This window comes from Rhinatrema bivittatum, chromosome 15 (genome assembly GCF_901001135.1).
Source record: "Rhinatrema bivittatum chromosome 15, aRhiBiv1.1, whole genome shotgun sequence".
Classification (NCBI taxonomy): domain Eukaryota; kingdom Metazoa; phylum Chordata; class Amphibia; order Gymnophiona; family Rhinatrematidae; genus Rhinatrema; species Rhinatrema bivittatum.
In genome coordinates this window covers 33,083,130-33,103,241 of record NC_042629.1, presented here as the reverse complement: position 1 = coordinate 33,103,241, position 20,112 = coordinate 33,083,130, and the positions used below count along the sequence as shown (strand labels likewise).

At 45.8% G+C, this 20,112-nt stretch overlaps 1 protein-coding gene across 6 annotated transcripts in view; it reads left to right on the top strand.

The window, feature by feature from the left end:
- LOC115076462 (beta-1,3-galactosyltransferase 5-like) overlaps positions 1-20,112 on the top strand; it is a 115,610-nt gene that overhangs the window by 74,855 nt on the left and 20,643 nt on the right. Inside the window, exon 2 of one of the 6 annotated variants that reach the window (XM_029577956.1) lies at positions 329-403. The exons of 4 other annotated variants lie outside the window; for them this stretch is intronic. The gene's annotated coding sequence lies outside the window, so the exon portion shown is untranslated. Of the gene's footprint in view, positions 1-328; positions 404-12,967; positions 13,444-20,112 lie in introns of those variants that run through there. One more of the 6 variants, XM_029577957.1, reaches the window with a different exon arrangement.

Below are 20,112 nucleotides of genomic sequence, written 5' to 3'. Positions count from 1 at the left end.
TGTATGAACAGAACAGTACACCTCGGTGAAGATTTGATGTCATTTGGAATGAGGAAAGTCTCACAAAGATGAAATTTTGTACTATGTTTTCTCAGCCTAGCTTTCTAGTACCCTGTTATAGAGTTCATCAAACTGGGGTGAGAAATAGGAATTATTGCAGCCCCTTTTTCTTAGCGTGGGCATTATCAATGCGTTATTATTGCATTTTGATGAATCTAGGGGTTAGTTTGTAGTTGAAAATGTTCCTAAATCTAGTTGGCCAAAATTTGGCCAAGTGTTCAGTTATTTTTTTGGAACATACATCTAATCTTCCTTTTTCTCTGACCAGAGACCAGCAGGTTCCTGAGCTGCACACAAGATCCGTGCTCAGTACCAAACTGATGGATACTTGCAAAGCTTTCTGGTAAAGACCTAAGGACTTGTCAGTGATTCATGCATCCATTAGTCTCTGCTGAAACTATTGGACCTTCTTCAGGGGCTCCACTATCTCAAACCGTGCTTTGTCTTCAGGCTCTTTTCCTAAACCCCCTCTAGATCTCCCTAGTTAGGCTTCACTGTGAGGACCACACAGAGAAAGGAGGCAAACCCCCCCCCCCCCCCCAAAAAAAAAGCCCCCTTTTGCAATTTTAGTCAAAAGGCTGAACCATACACAGGGCCTGGCAACAAATGGTTCACAGTTGCTGTTTAAAGGCGGAACCTGGCTCTGAAACCCTCTCCTGTAGCCTCTCTCTCTGTTAGAAACCAAAAAAAACAAAACAAAATAGGTTCACAGTTATAGTTTAAAGACCAGGCAGCAGGCTTGGATGTGAGACCCTCCCCTGCAGTTTCTACAACATTCACAGTCATGCTTTAAAGGTAGACAGCTCAAAGGAAAAAAAAAGACCCCTCTCTCCCAATACTTTCCCAAAGCCAGTTCATGAAACCTGCTTCTGGTCGCTCCCTGCCAGGCTTTCACAGCCTTCTTGGCAGAGTTCAATACCACAAACAACTGGCAATCCCAAGCGAACAGACCAAAAGAGCAGGAAGAAATCCAGCCTTCCTGTGCCCCGTTTGTTTATGGCACGGTTTCCCAACCACTGTGCTGCGGAAAAGTCACCAAGATCCGAAGCTCGGGTGCAGCCCAGCCCCCGGGCTCTGCTCCAAGCATCTCGCGCCCACAGGTGGGTCCCAGCGATGGCTGCCAGAAAACCTGCGGGGGGGGGGGGCCCCTTTCTGAGCCTGTGTTTATCACGCACGCCTCGCCTTCCTAGCTACGTCGCCAGCCTCAGAGTATGGGAATTAATGGGCAGCATGCAGGGCACAGATAAGCAGCATCGCAGCTCACGCACTGCACTCGTCACAGAATAGTCTGAGTTCACCTGAATCCTTCCAGCCTCCTTGTTTGCAGGCTGACAAGATGGGAACCGCATCCACTGAGCACTGGATGTGACTGACTGAGTGTTAGGAGCAGCATAAGAACATAAGATTTGCCATGCTGGATCAGAACAAAGGTCCATCAAGCCCAGAATCCTCTTTCCAGCTGTGGCCAATCCAAGTCACAAGCACCTGGCAGGATCCCAAAAGCTTGATAGATTACAAGCTGCTTATGCCAGGGATAAGCAGTGGATTTCCCCAAGTCCACTTTAATAATGGTTCATGGACTTTTCTTCCAGGAATTTGTCTAAACCTTTTTTTAAACCCAGCTACACTAACAGTTCCAGCAATTAATTCCAGACTTTAATTATGCATTGAGTAAAAACATATTTTCTCCTATTTGTCTTAAATGTATCACCTAGTATCTTCATTGAATGTCCCCTAATCTTTGTATTTTTGAAAGAGTATGCAATTAATATGCATTTACCATTTCCAATCTACTCATTGTGATATCTTCCCTCAGTCATCTCTTCTTTAAGCTGAAGAGTTCTAACCTCTTTAGCCTTTCTTCATAGGGGAATTGTTCCATCCCCTTTATCATCTTGCTTGCCCTTCTCTGTACCTTTTCTAATTCTGCTATATCTTTTCTGAGATATGACTAGAACTGCACACAGTACTCAAGATGAGGTCGCACCATGGAGTGATACAGAGGCATTATGATTTTCTCTGCTTTATTCTCCATTCCTTTCCCAATAATCCCTAGCATTCTATTTGCTTTCTTGGCTGCTGCTGCACACTGAGCAGAAGATTTCAACGTATTTTCAGTGATGACCCCTAGATCCTTTTCCTGAGTTGTGACTCCTAATGTGGAACCTGGCATTGTGTAGCTATAATTTGGGTTACTCTTCCCTAAGTGCATCACTTTGCACTTGGCCACATTAAATTTCATTTGCCATTTGCTTGCCCAGTCTCCCAGTTTTGCAAGGACCTCTTGCAATTTCTCAAAATCCTCTTGGGATTTAACAACTTTGAATCATTTTGTTTCATTGGCAAATTTGATCACCTCACTCGTTGTTCCCATTTCCAGGTCATTTATAAATATATTAAAAAGCATCAGTCCCAGAACAGACCCCTGGGCACTCCACTATTCACCTTTCTCCACTGAGAAAATTGACCATTTAGCCCTGCTCTCTATTTTCTAGCTTTTAACCAGTTCTCAATACACAACAGAATATGACTTTATTTCCTCATGAGGGACTTTGTCAAGCGCTTTCTGGAAATCCAGCAGCAATGGGGGAGCTCTCGCAGTCCCAAGCTGCTGCCTGTGCTGCGCGGACTCAGCTCTCTCCAGGAGGGGGCAGTAGAACGCCCATTGCTGAGGAACCTGAGGGTAGGGAAGGGGCAGAAAAAATCCAGTGAAAAGTGGAGGGATCAGGAGCATCTGCAGGGTGAGGAGCTGAGGCAGGTAAGGCGAGGTAGCCATGTTAAGACAGCGGAGAGTGGGGAAAACCGAAGCAGAAGAGCAGCAGCTGTGTATGCTGTGGGTAACCCACAAATTCATTTTGTACTTCATCCTGCAGTGCCAGTGCAGCCATGGAGGGGAAGGGAGAAGTTCATGGTTAATGACGGGAGGAACAAAACCAGCAGCCGCCATCAGCATGCCGTGTGTATGTATGTACATACGTACATGTATGTATCCATATCCGCTTAAAGCTGGCGGTGTGGGGGAGGCGCCAGAGCCTCCTACCTTAGCACAAGCATCTCAGTTAATTTCATAACAGGTGCAGGTTTCTTTCCACCTCCTCTTTTCCTATGTTTTATACTTTGGAGGAGAAACTGGTGGGCGCTCAGATCTTCCCTAGCTCTTATTTTTTCACTGTACGAGTCATAGAAACATAGAAATGACAGCAGAAGAAGACCAAGTGCCCCATCCAGTCTGCCTAGCAAGCTTTCACAGTTATTTTTCTCATACTCTGACTGCTGAGGTCAGGGCCCTTATTGGTAACTTTTTGGTTCTAATTTCCTTCCACCCCCGCCATTGATGTAGAGAGCAGTGCTGGAGCTGCATCAAAGTGAAGAATCTAGCCTAATTGGTTAGGGATAGTAACCGCCGCAATAAGCAAGCTACTCCCTTGCTTATTTGTTTACCCAGCCTATGCGATTTAGTCCTTGTTGGTTGTTGTCTGAATATAAATCCTCTTATCTTCATTCCCCCTGCCATTGAAGCAGTGAGCTGCGCTGGATATGTATTCAAAGTGAAGTATCGGGCTTAATTGATTTGGGGTAGTAGCCGCCGTAACAAGCAAGCTACTCCCATGCTTATTTGTTTTTCCAGCCTGTGCAATTTGTTGGTTGTTGTCTGAATATAAATCCTCTTTTCTTCATTCTCCCCTTGCCATTGAAGCAGAGAGCTGCTTGGATATGCATTGAAAGTGAAGTAGCAAGCTAATTTGGTTTGGGCTAGTAACCACCACAACAAGCAAGCTACTCCCCCACTTATTTGTGAATGCAAATCCTTTTATCCACATTTCCTCTTGCCGTTGAATCACAGAGCAATGTTCGAGTCGCATTAACCATGTGAATGTTTATTGAATAAGGTTATTAATCATCAGGTAGTAGCCGTCATTCCCGCAAGCCACCCCTATGCCTCTACTCTTCATTCACATCCTCAAGACTTTATGGATCCACAGTGTTTATCCCATGCCCCTTTGAAATCCTTCACAGTTTTGGTCCTCACCACTTCCTCTGGAAGGGCGTTCCAGGCATCCACCACCCTCTCCGTGAAGAAATACTTCCTGACATTGGTTCTGAGTCTTCCTCCCTGGAGTTTTAAATCGTGACCCCTGGTTCTGTTGATTTTTTTCCATCGGAAAAGATTTGTCGTTGACTTTGGATCAGTAAAGCCTTTCAAGTATCTGAAAGTCTGAATCATATCACCCCTGTTCCTCCTTTCCTCCAGGTTGTACATATTTAGATTCTTCAATCTCTCATAAGTTTTTCGATGAAGACCCTCCACCTTTTTGGTCGTCCTTCTCTGGGCCACCTCCATCCTGTCTCTGTCTCTTCGGAGATATGGTCTCCAGAACTGAACACAGTACTCCAGGTGAGGCCTCACCAAGGACCTGTGCAAGGGGATAATCACTTCTCTTTTCTTACTCGATATTCCTCTCTCTATGCAGCCCAGCATTCTTCTGGCTGGGCTGCATAGAGCATTGCCTGCTCTGCCGAGGCTGGGCATGCCACACAAGATTTTTTTGTTGTTGTTGTAGGTGTGCCTCGAGCTTGAAAAGATCGGGAAACACGGTTCTGCACACACCATGTGGTTCAAATAGCTGTGAACCGAACGGGAATGGCACAAGTGGCAGAGCTGGTTAGAGGAGCACCGGGCCCGCTGTAGCACAGAATCCACTCTCTTGCTGTCAGCTGGCGAAGAGGGGAGAGAGAGGCATCCAATGACATCTGTGAGCGATGGGCAGAGGTGTTTCGAGTAGACACTTAAAAACAAAAAATCATGGCTCAAGCCCATGTAGCCCCTACCCAAGGTTTTGATAACTAAATCACCGATCGCAGCCTCCTCCTCCAAGAACAACCTTGTAAAAACACTTGACTGGGCATCATGGACTTTTTCAAAACTGCCAGCCCTAGATGGGGCTAAACTTGAGCCTGTGGGATCTGTATGCATGTAAGTTTACCTGCAGTACCTGGGCTCAGGGTTGGAGTAGAGTTTGCATTTCCAGCCTGTTTTTGAATTTTCAGGTGTAAATGTGTGCATGCATTTTTTTTTTTTTGTGCGATAATTTTCAAAGGCAAAGTTCATGCATAATCAGTGTAAATCTGCAATTAGATGCAACCTCAGACTTTACACCAATGTGAGCAATTAAAAAATTGCAACCTATACATTAAACTTTCAATAAATATTCTGGTGTCAGCTTAGTAGCAGCAACACACCTTCCCTCCAGTGCCAGGTACTTTATAAAGTATTTATTTAAAATAATTCAAAATCTAAAGCAAACCTGCCATACCCAGAACAGTGCTAGCAGGACTCAAACAGGCAGCACCATCTTACCTATGAAAAGGCAGCACCGCAGATATGGCATTGGGCTCTAGAGCACCAGAACACCTCCTACTGGAGAAACGGCAGCAATTGGCTTGCTTCAGATTCCTAGACAGAAACTACACACTAGCAGTGTACCACACCAAGGTCACACATGCACAGCAGACAAAGCCTTACTAAGTGCAGAATAAGTGACCACAAATTAGAAATAGGAATATGCAGACAGCTGAACTAAAAACCTCATGAAATCAGATTCTGCATGGTCAGTGATCAAAATGCTGCTGTTTCTATCTTTGCAGATTTTTTTTTTAAATTTATTTAGATATTTATGTTCCGCTTTTCGCACTTTTTTCAGCGCTTCAAAGCGGATGACATTCAGGTACTGTAGGTATTTTAAACCCAGCATCAGGGCCATGCAGGGGATGGAGAAGCGGCAGAAGTGTAAGGCAGCGTTTGAGCTGGCTGCGGTGCGCGCCTTAAGCTTCTCCTCCTGCTGCTTGTGAAGCATCCAGCATATACTCCTTGTTGCAGGACCTGACAGCCGTGAAGGTCTGGTTATCAGCACCTAATGGGGTGAGCAACCCAAATTACAGCCTCACCCTTAAGGCGCTAACTACAGCACCAATGACAATTCACACAGGCAGGGATTGCGGGACTGGGAACGCAGGGAGGGCAGCGGCCCCACAGCGCATTTCAAAACAGCATCGATGAGCCGGAGTGAGGGGGGGGGGGGGGGATGTGAAAAGGGAAGCTCCCTCTCCCTCCAGACCCTGGCAAGACAGCGACTGAAAACACCAACCCTTCTCTCTTTGCACCCCATAAGCTGCTGATAGCAGACGTTCACGGTTGCCAGGTCCTGCAACAAAGCGTATCCTGAGGGTTGCTACCCCACAGTGCTGGCTAACGTCTAATCTTCAAAACACAAAGGCTAAAGTCTGTAGGTACTTTTTATCTGCATACTTTAGCCAGAATTTGTAAAGTGGATTTGTGTGCATAAATCTGCTTTGAGAATTTACTGGGGTTTTGTGACTAAAATGTTTTGTGTGGGAATGCAGTGAAATCACTACGTGCCAGAAGGGATAGGTCATAGCCGATGGCCGGCCCATGATCCCGGGCACAGCAGCAAATGGCCGCTGTGCCTGGAGGCTCAGGCCACGCCCTGCCCCACCCCCGGACCGCCCACGCCCCGCCCCTTTTTGCAAGCCCCAGGACATATGCAAGATAGGCTCGGCGCGCGCAGGGGGAGGCAGGGGTAGATTTTCAAAGGGTTGCGCGCGTATCTTACGCGCGCAACCCTTTGAAAATCTACCCCTAAGCGTTTAATATTGGGAAAATAGCACAAAATCTTTATTTGCTGCTGATATTAGAAATCCTCAGAACTCTTTTAATGTTCATATTTCACATGTTTACACAGTTTAGTAGATTTTCTGAATTGAAAATTAATTTAGATAAATTAGAGGCTTTACCTCCTGTGAAGAATTACCAATTGGCATGAAGGGGTACATTTTCTTTGCGTTGGGCACAATATGCAATTACATATTTGGGATTATGCATACTTTTCAATAATGACGTACTTTACAAACAAAATATTAGCCCTATCAAACTGGCCATTCAGCATCAACTCTTGAGCGGATGGAGCTGCCTTTAGGTTTGTTTGGTAGGTGTGTGTTATTTAAAATGGTGTTTGTTGCCCAAGTTGCTATCTAATTTGCAAGTGCTTCCCTGTTGGTTGCCTGTTAAGGCAATTAATAAATTGCATTCATTGCTTAGACAGCTTCTTTGGCGCCCAAAGCAAGAGACAATAAGCGGGATAAGAAAGTCGGGGGTCTAAATATGCCTAATTTCAAGCTTGCCAGTTATGTTTTTGGTGGAAATGATATTTGAAGAACTGTACAGTTTGCACTCGCTCACCTTTAAGTGCGAGATTCTTCGTTGCCCCTCAAGGTGCAGTATTGCCTAGTTTTGCATTCTGCTAAGAATGGCTTGGAGGTCTCTTTCTGAGAGCTCCCCTTTTCTGCCCTTGGTGGGAAATCTCAGTTTTTCTATGGAATTGACTAATGGGGTCCTTTTCTGCTCTTTATTGTCTTGCTTAAGATACTGTGTTTTGTTTTGTTTTTCATTTGAATAGCTGAAAGCACAATATGATTTATCTAACAATCATTTCCATACTTATTTACGAGCCAGACATTATATCTTTATAGCAGCATGCTTCTTTGCTGTTTCAGATGGATTCTTTGGAAAATTTGATGAGATCTGTGGGGTAAAATGGTACAGGATGTGCTTAACTAATGTCCGAATTTTAAAAGCCCTGCACACACAAAATTTGGGGGTTACATGCGTGGCCAGGCCCTGTGCGCACCGTGCACATTTTCGACAGGGCTCAGCCACATGCGTAACTTTCGATACGCGCAGAAGTGCTGGGCCTGAAGAAAGGGGCGGCGCACAGAGTTTACTTCTGCTCCAGAGGAGCAGAAAGTATAAAAACAAAAAAATGGGGGATAGGTGTAGGGTAGGTTTAGGGATCAGGAAGGAAAGGGTTAGGGAATATTCCCTCCCAGTCCGCTCCTTAATCGGAGTGGACTGGGAAGGAACTGGGAAAACGGCGATCGCATCGCCACGTGTAATTGAAAAATCCCCCCCCTGCAGACACGAATGGGGCATCTGCCCACACATGTGCGCACTAAATATAAAATCGGGCATGTATGTATGCGTGGATATCATATTTTATAACATGCATGTTGTGACGCTCGCATATTATAAAATTGGCGCGCAGGTTTGAAAATCATCCCCTTAGTATTCTCCTGTGATACTGGATACATTAATAAAATATTGGAACAGTGAACGGACTTTGGCTATTTTGACCACTGACATGCAGTGTACAAAGATTCTATAGACTCAAAATTTCAGGAAATGCAAGTATCATTTATTTATTTATTTAGTGCTTTTTTTTATACCGACATTCATGATACGGATCATATCATATCGGTTTACAAGGAACAATGGGTTATAACGTTAACATAAACATAGAGGAGGGCTAAAAGTTACAATAAAACAGGGGTACTGTGAGAAGGAGGTGGATTTCTTATATAAAAATGGTTTTGCTTACTTGCAGATTAGACATTATTGTGTATCAGATTTTTCTTAAATTGGACTCTACCTACATATCAAGTGAGTTGGACACTTTCGTTGAATTATTTGAGGAGAAAGTCTCCGTGTCTAGTATTTGCATGTTTTTGCTTGCTCATTTGCCATGTTTCACCATTTTGAAAGCCTTGGCAGAGGCTTGGAGAAGACATCTTGCTGGGGGAATACATGAGAGATCAGTGAGGAAGTGTAATGCTTTATTATTAGGTCATGGTTCATGTGGTTCAATAGAAATTACAGATTTGTATCTTGCATAGGACCAGTTTTGCCTAGGGCTCAGCTGACTGAGTCAGATTCTTGCTTGAAATATGAGGAGAAAGGTGCGTTTCTGCATTGTTTGTTGGGAATGTGAGAAAGTACAGTGGCTTTTGTGTAATGTTCATGAGATAGGAGTAATTTCAAGGAGGGCTGTTACGTTCTCTACAAGCTTTTGCTTATTGTATAGTATATCAGATAGGGGTAGATTTTCAGAGCCCTGCTCGCCTAAATCCGCCCAAAACCGGGCGGATTTAGGCGAGCAGGGCCCTGCGCGCCGGGAAGCCTATTTTACATAGGCCTCCCGGCGCGCGCAGAGCCCCGGGACTCGCGTAAGTCCCGGGGTTCTCGGAGGGGGGGCGTGTCGGGGGCGTGTCGGGGGGCGGGCCCGGTCGCCGCGGCGTTCCGGGGGCGTGTCGGCAGCGTTTTGGGGGCGGGTACGGGGCGTGGCTACGGCCCGGGGGCGTGGCCGCGCCCTCCGTACCCGCCCCCAGGTCGCGACCCGGCGCGCAGCAGGCCCGCTGGCGCGCGGGGATTTACGTCTCCCTCCGGGAGGCGTAAATCCCCCGACAAAGGTAAGGGGGGGGGTGTAGACAGGGCCGGGCGGGTGGGTTAGGTAGGGGAAGGGAGGGGAAGGTGAGGGGAGGGCAAAGGAAAGTTCCCTCCAAGGCCGCTCCGATTTCGGAGCGGCCTTGGAGGGAACGGGGGGAGGCAGCGCGGCTCGGCGCGCGCAGGCTATACAAAATCGATAGCCTTGCGCGCGCCGATCCAGGATTTTAGTAGATACGCGCGACTACGCGCGTATCTACTAAAATCCAGCGTACTTTTGTTTGCGCCTGGAGCGCAAACAAAAGTAGGCTGTTCGCGCTCGTCTGAAAATCTACCCCATAGTGAATTGGATGGAAGGTTTGACAAATTGTAGCTAAAGCTTTCCATATTGCTAAAAAATGTAATGTTCTACCTTTGCTTTAGCACATTACATTTCTTTCCAATGAATAAAATATTGACACCAAAATATATCGCAGACAGAATGTGTAACCATGGCGATTTAGGATGTTTCAAAAGTTCACAACCAAATCCCCATGTTACACATTCTGTCTATGATTTGCATCCGCTTGTGTAACGTGTAATAAACCAAGATTATTCTTGTGCCTGAAACAAAAATATATGATATCATGGCTATATTGTTAGAGCTTTTATAGTAGGAATCTCAAATTGGGACTTAGGTTCCAAGTGCCATGTTGAAAACGGGTCATTGACACACAAACTGGGACTATATACTGCGCTTTCTGACTTTTGGAAAGAAATGTTGACCACTGTAGAACATATTGTTGATGTGAAATTGCCATTTCAAGGAGAATTTCTAGAATCTTTGTCTTGGGCTACTTCTTTGTCTAAAAGCTTTGTACAATTTTTGCTATTTTATTGGCTAACTTTTCCATCCTGTTTGGCATTATATGCGAGTCACTACGGTGGCTGTTTGTATTCATTTTGAAAAATAGTGTAATGTGATATAATAGTGTTAGTTTTCAGCAGATGTTTCTTGGCTTTACCATTGTATGAGCTGGGCTTTGTTTTATATTTACTCTTTATGTCGTAAATCATTTTTAGGATACAAAGCCAAGAAAATCAGAGATTACAAAGTTATCAAGAATTGGCTCTTAATAAACATCAGCTTTGAACAAGTCCCATTACTAAAGGAGACAGCAATCAAGTTAAAAAAAAAAAAAAGAAAAGAAATATCTACCCAACAGTAACCATCTCCACCTAATCGAATCTTCAACACCCCAATCGGGAAGTCTTATCCACTGTAAAGGTTTCAAGATGCATTGGGTCCTCAAAAATAAACCTATTACCTTGATATCCTACTACACACTTGTAGAGAAATTTTAGGAAAAACAAAAAAAAGAGGCTTCTTGTGACCAAAATTGAGGTTTTAATCAAAGAAATAATTTCCTCTTAGATTGTTTGTTTTTCTAGACACATCAGGAAAATCCTGAATTCTTTGCCACAAAATAAACTCTTTGTATTTAAAATACTGATGGAAAAACACTTTCATAAGAACATAAGAAATTGCCATGCTGGGTCAGACCAAGGGTCCATCAAGCCCAGCATCCTGTTTCCAACAGAGGCCAAACCAGGCCACAAGAACCTGGCAAGTACCCAAACACCAAGAAGATCCCGTGCCACTGATGCAATTAATAGCAGTGGCTATTCCCTAAGGAAACTTGATTAATAGCCATTAATGGACTTCTCCTCCAAGAACTTATCCAAACCTTTTTTGAACCCAGCTACACTAACTGCACTAACCACATTTCTCAGCATTTAAAGCAAAAGAAACTACCAAAACAGATCTAGTTGGTATATTATCATATGATGAGTGAAGAAAAAGAGAAAGGTACAGACTAGAGAAGGGAGCCAATACACTGGTGGTATCCTCTTCTTATCTGGCAAATAAAAACTATCTGATAGCAAGAAAGATTTATCAGAAGAGAATTATAAAACCTCAGTTACATAGTTCTTAAACAATTCAGTTCCTGACAGCAAACAGGTTTTGTGGAAATTCACTAAGCAAAGATTTTTAGACCTCAATGTATTTTCCCTACACCTTGATGCCAGCAGCCTTGGATGACTATAGACTGGGTACTGCTCCAGAATGGGCAGTTACACCTGCTTCAGTACAGTCAATTCTGGAATCCAAGTCTGACAAGTTAGTTGCACCAATAGAGTACATACATAATTGATTAACAGAGCTTGATAAGGTGGTTTCTATATGTGAAACCATCCTCAATATATCTCTGAGAGAGACATCAGCAGGCTCAGTAGAAGTACCCGTCCCAGGAACACCAGGCTGAACAAGGTCTGGAATTGAACTCTGGGCCCTGCCTGAAACAGGGTCTCCCATTGTCAAAGGTAAACACCATCAAAAGCCTCAGGTAGGAAGGAAAGTGTGCATGGGGTAACCTGCATGGAGCAGCAGCTACTTCCCTTAACAGAAGGCATGGGGATTACTACCCTCAATCAATTACATCAAAATCATGAAAGCTAACTGCATCACTTCGATGGCAGAGGGGAAAAAAGGGGGAACAGGATTCCGATGACAGCCAACACTGGGCCATGACTTCTATGGTTCGGGGTACTGATACACTGATATTAGGGGAAAAAGCACAGGACTGCTTCTACGGCCAAGTCCAAAAGCAAAACATGTTCAAGCATCATTCTTTGAATTATCTAGAAGGCTGCTCACCCTGTAAAAAATGTTAGGTAATTTTGTTATGGGTTTGACAGTGCCAGGTTTTGACTGTTAATATTACTAGCCTTAACATAAGGCTTGGGGGTAACCTGCACGGAGTGGCAGTTACTACCATTAGAAATGTGCGGGGCAAACTGGAATGGACCATTTGGTCTTTTTCTGCTGTTACTATGTAGGTAGAGTCATTTCCAATGAAGGATTAGTTTTCAACAAATCCTCCTGAGCAGTCCCAGACACCTTCCTCAGAGAGGATATACTGGTAGCAAGTCCATCACATTTGGGACCCTCTTCTGTATTCCCCTGGGGAGATTCAGACATGGGGGGTAGGGAGCACAGCCCTGGATTTAGAGAGGTTTCAGCTAATTTCATACTCAAATTTACTTGCAATAGTGAACTAGCATGTAAGTCCATGGCCCTTGTAGCAGAGTTGAAATCAGTGTTTTCTCTTCCTCCCCATTCTCCAAATTCAATCTGGTATAAGGGGCATGGGCCTTTGGCCCATAGCTCAGGCACGCTAGTGGCAGGGTGCCATAGGTCACTGTTTTTTAAAGGCTCCTGACGTCCTGTTGGGCTGCCTCAGGTGTCGGCTGTCAGCGGCTTCTCCTCCCAAGAGGCCTCAGAGGTCCCGACTCTCTCAGCAGAATGCTGCTTCTTAAAGGCTCCTGATGCCCTGATAGCTCAGTGTCAGCCTTCTTCAGATATTGCTTGTCAGCGGCTCTCCTCCCACGAGTTCTCCAAGGTTCCAGGCAGAATGAAAGGCTGTTGTCCCCACGAGCTGGTTTTTTTTTTTTTTTTGTGTGATGTTCTTTGTAATACATTGCTATAAATAAAAATATTTTAAAAATAAGAAACATGAGCTTGCATGACACTAGGTGAAAGAGCAGATATGATTCTGATCTCGCCTTGGGCCTCCTCCTTTAATCCTCCTCCATCCTGGCAGTGGTGGCTTTTTTTTCTCAGAAAACTTGACAGTACTGCAAAAATGGATATCTCAGGAATGTTTTCAAGTGGTTTTACTTGTTTTTTCCTCACATGATAGCGTCTAAAAATCAGTGGAAAGACAGACAAGACCAGACTTACTGAACCTAAAATAGCCGACAGCATTGATGATGATGCAGCAAATTCAGGCTCAGACTCCCAAATGGCAGATGGTAGCTATGATTTTGGAAAAGAAGCTAAGATCTATTTCACAGCAATTACAACACTTACCTCTCATTTTGATGATTTTCAAACACAACTTTGAGAGATGCAGGGGAGGATTTCTCCTATAGAGGACTGGGATTCTAAGTTGGAGTCTGTGTACACTGAAAGCTTGAATGTGAAGAATAATCTCCTCTCCAAAGTTGAAGACCTGGAAAATTGCTCTCAGCAAAAGCAACTTGAGGTTTGTGGGGTTTCCAGAATCTCTTTCAGATTCCTCCCTTCATACTATCTTGGAAAGGTGGCTAGTATTAGATATGAAGAGTTCAGAGGACGCAGGGCCCCTTGGAATCGAGCCCAGGTTGGTCATTGCAAAAATCCTGAACTTTGCCCATAAAGTTGAAATTCTCCAAATTTATAGGAAAGCTTCACTCTTACTTATGAGGGTCATAAAATTTTAATCTTTCAAGACCGCCCCACAAGAACAACCCATACAGGCACTCTCCACACCCCATCCCTCAAATCAGCACATTCAACTCATACCAGAGGGAGAGCTTTCTCCGTCGCTGGCCCCACCCTCTGGAACTCCCTCCCCACCCTCCTACGCCAAGAGACATCCCTCCACAATTTCAAGAAAGGAGTCAAGACATGGTTTTTCCGACAGGCCTACCCCGACACAAACCAAACTTAATTTCTCCCCCCTCAGCTCCTCCCTGCCCGACCTAACACCCCCTGCTCCCCCCGCCTCTCAGCTCCTCCCTGCTCGGCCATCCACCCTCACTCCCCCCTCCGCCCGACCTATCCCCTTCCCCTCTCCCCCCCTTGACACCCTTCAATCCCTGAGCCACCCGGCCGCCACCCACTCCCCTAGGATTCCTCTTTCCCCCTTTACACCTCCAGTATTCCCTTTAAATAAACTATATCCTAGTGAATACCGTCGCCCAGTTAATACGGCCGGTTTTTCAACACTTCCGTAGTACTACTTAAGTTAATAGTACCTGTACATACTTCAACGGTACATAGTCTCCCTCTATTCTATTTTATTTTTTGTTTTTTTACTTCATCTATGCCTTTTTCCCCTTCCGCTCCCCATCCCCCCTTCCCACACCACTCCTGCCCCCCCTGCCTATCCTCCCCCACCTCTCCTTCCCCTATCCTCCCTTTTGTTATTGCTCCTTTGGTTCATTTGTATTTTTGTTTTTGTTTCTGTTATTAATGTTATATTGTTTACTGTATTTCCCGCCTGAGTTCATTGTAAACCGGCATGATGTGCTCCACGAATGTCGGTAAATAAAAAGTTAATAAATAAATAAATAAATAAAGCAGAGGTCTCAGCAAAGAGAAGAGCATTTGCACCGGTGTGCACACAGCTCTTCCAAAAAAGAATGATTCCAATAATCTTTCAAGGTAAATCTCTTGTTTTTGAGTCAGTTGAAGCTGCCACTAGGTTTCTACAAAATATGGACTCTTGACGTCTCGTTATTCAGATTTTACTTTTCTCCAAGAGGTAGTTATCCTCTAGTGCAGAGCTTTCCAAAGTGTGTGTCTCGCGACACATTAGTGTGTCGCCTGGTCCCCATAGCAGCAGGGAGCTACAGCAGGAAGATCGGCGGTGCCATGGTGGAGCTTACCTCATCACGGCCCGAAGAAAAGGGTCATGTTCACGCCTCCTCCTTCCTGCCTGCGCAGCCCCGGAAGAAAAACGTTGCCGGAGCCGCGTGGGCAGGAAGGAGGAGCACAGGGGCGGATTGGCCTAGCGGGAGATCGGGCTTTCCCCGGTGGGCCGGTCACTCCCATCACGTGTTTTGTTTTGTTTTTTTTTTAAACAAGAATTCCTACTAAATAAAATAAGAAGGGTTGCTGCGGCCCCCAAAAAAAGATCTACGAAGTTGATGAGGCTGCGCTTGATGTGAGGCCTGTGGGCTGCATCACAGCTCGTTCTGTTGTGCCTGAAGAGCCCATCCTGCCGCAGCGTGAAGAGAGATCTGCGGGGCTGCTGAAGAGGACCTGCGTGCGGGGCCGGTGCGCCACCAGTCTGGGGGGGGGGGGGGCGGCGATGGCATAACTTCTCCTTCTTCCTGTCCGCACGGCCCAGAAGAGGAAGTGGTGGTTCCGCGTGGGCGGGAAGAAGAGGAGGCCATGCAGGAAAAAGAAGAGCGCTGGCCGTTGCAGGCATTGGCTCCAAGTTTGCGCGGCGGCCAAGAAGCAGCAGTAACACCTCTCCCGCCTCAGCCTCCACCTCCACGCAAGTGCATTCCCCGGGCTGCCGCAGGAAGAGGCATCAAGGGCCAGAGAAAAAATCAACAGCGTCACCTCCCTCCCCCCCCCCCCCCTGCAGAAAACAGAGCAGCATCAGCCCCCATGGCCTCAAGAAAAGTGAAGAGGTCCTTTGCCATGGGGGCTGAAAGAGGAGGCTGCTGCTGTACTTCTACTGGGGAGGGGGGAGGAAGTGAATGAGTGAAAGCATGTGTGTGTATGTATGTCTCTGTGAGGGTGAAAGAGCATATCTGTCTGTGAGAGCATGTGTGTGTGAGAGAGCATGCATGACTGTGTGTATGACTGCATGTCTGAGCAGCATGTCCGTGTGTGTATCTGTGAGATTATATGTGTGTATGTGTGTGTGTGTTGCTGTGTGTGAGAGCATGCATGACTGTGTATGACTGCATGTCTGAGACAGCATGTTCGTGTGTGTATCTGTGAGATTATATGTGTGTGTGTTGCTGTGTGTGAGAGCATGTTTGTGTCTGTGTGTGTGAGAGAGCATGTTCTGTGATTGAGCATGTGTGTTTATATGAGAGAGAGAGATTGGGAGGAATCAACCCCTCACCTCTCCCCTGCTAATCCACAACAATCTCAGGGCATCTGGAAATCAAAAGATTCCAGGTATGAACAACCAGGGATTTTTTTTTTTATCCTTTTTAAGTTGTAAGTATTGCATAGTGTTTGAAATATTTTATTGGTCTGGAAAATTTATGAGTTTTCAGTTATTAGATGATGTTCTATTTGTCAGCTGTTTTGAAATATTCTTTTTATTAGTATGTTTTGTTTTTTTTCAAAATAATTTTTATTATTGCAAGGAGCACAGGTTACAAACACAGAAATCAGAAACACAGTCCCTGGACCATAGCTGGCATGCAAAACATACCAGCAAAACAATTTTTCGCCTACCTACAGGTTCGTCACTACTTGCAATCCTTCTCCTGAAGCTCTGGGGTGTTAGCGGCTGAATCAACCTTTGCCACAAAACTATTTGATGCTGCTTGTGTGGCTAATGCAGTCACCGGATGGAAAAAGCTAGGGCAACAGTTTCGTAAAGCTACCTGTTTGGACTCCTTGGCAACCCGCTGGTCGACTATGATGGATATAAAGATCACCCCAGCGTATTTGAAATCCTGCTTTAAGGCGCTTTATATGTGGTTACCTGACTTGGGATTACGGGAAGTCCAATTTAAAATCCTCCACTGTTTTTATTATGACGACGTGCGAAGGTATAAAATGAAGTTGGCTCCTTCTTCTTTGTGCAGCAAATGTGGCGCAGCGGATGGGATGTTATACCACCGATTGTTTACCTGTTCTAAACTGACAACCTTCTGGGACTCTGTGTTTCAGACGATCAATAAATGTACAGATGTGCCTATACCTGTTGCCGGGCATATTTTGTTGGCTAGCCTCCATCCGGGAGGTGCACCTGGTAGTGGTTCTAAACGGAAGTTTGAGCGTTTTGCTATTATGCTCGCATGTCGGACCATACTGGCGGAATGGACTGATCCAGTGGCGACGCCTACTTTAGCAGCCTGGACAAATAGAATGGTATTACTGCAACAAATGGAATTTATGGACTTTCTCAGTGGCACGCGGAAGCCAGACAAATTGTATTGTGCTTGTTGGCAAGCCTATTATGCGCTACTTCCAAACGATGTGCAAGCTGGGTTGATTACCATTGGTTTTAAACTTACCTGGTCTTAAATGGAGGTTCCTGGAATGGGGGGGGGGGGAGTTATGAATGGTGAGTGACTGGGGTATAACTGTGGATGCAATTGTGGGGTGGTGTTATGGCAGGGGAGGACAAGAACATGGAAAACTGGCAAAGGAGTACGCACGCTGAAGGATTTACAGTTGTTTTATTGTATAGTATGGTTTTATTTCTATAGATCCTTTATATTTACTGATTTTGATGTTTTTCAGGTATTGTAATATTTCTGTTTTTCCGTTGTTGCACTGCATAATAGTCTGGCCTGTTGCGGTTAACAGTTCAATTTTTGTCTGAATGTTTGTAATAATACTTTAGTTTATGGTTACTTTATTCTGCATTTTTGTGAGGGTCTGTTTGTATTTTGCATCTGTGACTGAGTTGACGTATTCTGCTAGTATGGAGGTTCTGTGTAGGGATCTGAAGCAGCTTGGCTTTTTCTGTTTTCCTAATAGGAGGTAGCAGAACGGGCTTCAGTGCCAGTAGCAGCAATCAGCACCTCCGCAAATATCCACATGGCAGCAGTGACAGCAGTAGCAGAGGAATGAGAGAGGCTCTGAGGTTGCTGGCAAAAGAAAGAGAGGGGGATCTGCCTTTAGTGTGTGCATGTGTATGAATAGGAGTCTGCCTGGGGGTGTATGTGTGTGAATGCATGGGTGCCTGCCTGAGGCTGTGTCTGTGTATGAGAACGAATGGATGTCTTCCTGGGGTCTGTCTGTGTGAGAATAGGTGCCTGTCTGTGTGAGAATAAATTGATGCCTGCCTGCCTTGGGGGGTCTCTGTGTGGGTGTGAGAATGAATGTGTGCATGCCTGGGGGGTAGGGAGGGAGCGGTGTGAGAATGAATGGGAGCTGCCTGGGGGTCAGTGTGGGTGTAATCCCCAAAAATTTATATATATATTTAAGGAAACATACATAAATTGTCAAAATACGTTTTGTTCATTTAACCTTTAACCTCTGGTTTGCTAGTAGATTGAATTACTGTGTCATGAAATTATGTTTGTCTAAAAAGTGTCATATAAATGGAAACTGTTGTATATAATATTATAAGGGATGGTCCAAGAAAACAAACTGGTAGCCGATCCAAGGTGGTTGAAAGCAAAGAAAACACGTGGATGGATCGGTGTAAAACAGATTTTATTGAAGCTTGCCCGACTCTGGCCGAGTTTCGCTCAAAGAGCTGCCTCAGGGGCTTACAAGCCACTCAATTAGGCTTGAATCATCACAGAGTTGACATATGACGAAGTAAAAGAGGATAACACAGTAGATTCCTCTAGAGTAATGTACAAATCCAATGAACGCTCAGCATGGATGATCGCAAAAAGTCCCAGATGCTAGATTCTGATGGATCAATTTTCACCTTTCCTAAGTTTCAAGAGGAATTCCAGCTACGACAGACTGATTTTTTTGAATACTTGCATTGAGACACTACATTCATAGCTTGGACATCATTAACCTGACCGATACTAGGTGGTCTCCTATCATGAACATAAGAACATAAGAAAATGCCATACTGGGTCAGACCAAGGGTCCATCAAGCCCAGCATCCTGTTTCCAACAGTGGCCAATCCAGGCCATAAGAACCTGGCAAGTACCCAAAAACTAAGTCTATTCCATGTAACCATTGCTAATGGCAGTGGCTATTCTCTAAGGGGCGGATTTTCAGAGCCCTGCTCGCATAAATCCGCCCAAAACCGGGCGGATTTACGCGAGCAGGGCCCTGCGCGCCGGTGAGCCTATTTTACATAGGCTCACCGGCGCGCGCAGAACCCCGGGACTCGCGTAAGTCCCGGGGTTTTCGGAGTGGGCGTGTCGGGAGGCGTGTCGGGGGGCGGGGCTGGAGCGCGCGGCGTTGCGGGGGCGTGTCGGCAGCGTTTTGGGGGCGGGTACGGGGGCGTGGCTATGGCCCGGGGGCGTGGCCGCGCCCTCCGTACCCGCCCCCAGGTCGCGGCCCGGCGCGCAGGAGGCCCGCTGGTGTGCGGGGATTTATGCCTCCCTCCGGGAGGCGTAAATCCCCCGACAAAGGTAGGATGGGGGTTTAGACAGGGCCGGGCGGGTGGGTTAGGTAGGGGAAGGGAGGGGAAGGTGAGGGGAGGGCAAAGGAAAGTTCCCTTCTAGGCCGCTCCGATTTCGGAGCGGCCTAGGAGGGATCGGGGGTAGGCTGCGCGGCTCGGCGCTCGCAGGCTATACGAAATCGATAGCCTTGCGCGCGCTGATCCAGGATTTTAGCCGATACGCGCGACTACGCGCGTATCTACTAAAATCCAGCGTACTTTTGTTTGCGCCTGGAGCGCAAACAAAAGAAGGCTGTTCGCGCTCGTCTGAAAATCTACTCCTAAGTGAACTTAATAGCAGGTAATGGACTTCTCCTCCAAGAACTTATCCAATCCTTTTTTAAACACAGCTATACTAACTGCAGGAACTGCAGAAATCGGAGTGGCCTCGGAGGGAACTTTCTTTCGCCCTCCCCTCACCTTCCCCTCCCTTCCCCTACCTGGACTGTTTTGATGTCCAGGATTCATCATTTTTTCTCTTTCCTTTCTCTGAAAGTTTTTGACTAAGTTGGATGATGAATTTGATTATCAATCTTTATTGAATAAGTGGAAATAGGATTACAGATCACACTTTCTTTAAAACAGTTTGTATAGAGGTAGATCTTAAAACAATACGCGATTGCGTACTTTTGTTGGCGCACCAGGCGCAAACAAAAGTACGCTGGATTTTATAAGATACGCGTGTAGCCGAGTCTTATAAAATCTGGGATTGGCGCGCGCAAGGCTGCCGATTTTGGGCAGCCTGCGTGCGCCGAGCCGCGCAGCTTGCCTCCGTTCCCTCCGAGGCCGCTCCGAAATCGGAGCGGCCTCGGAGGGAACTTTCTTTCGCCCTCCCCTCCCCTCACCTTCCCCTCCCTTCCCCTACCTAACCCACCCCCCCTACCTTTATC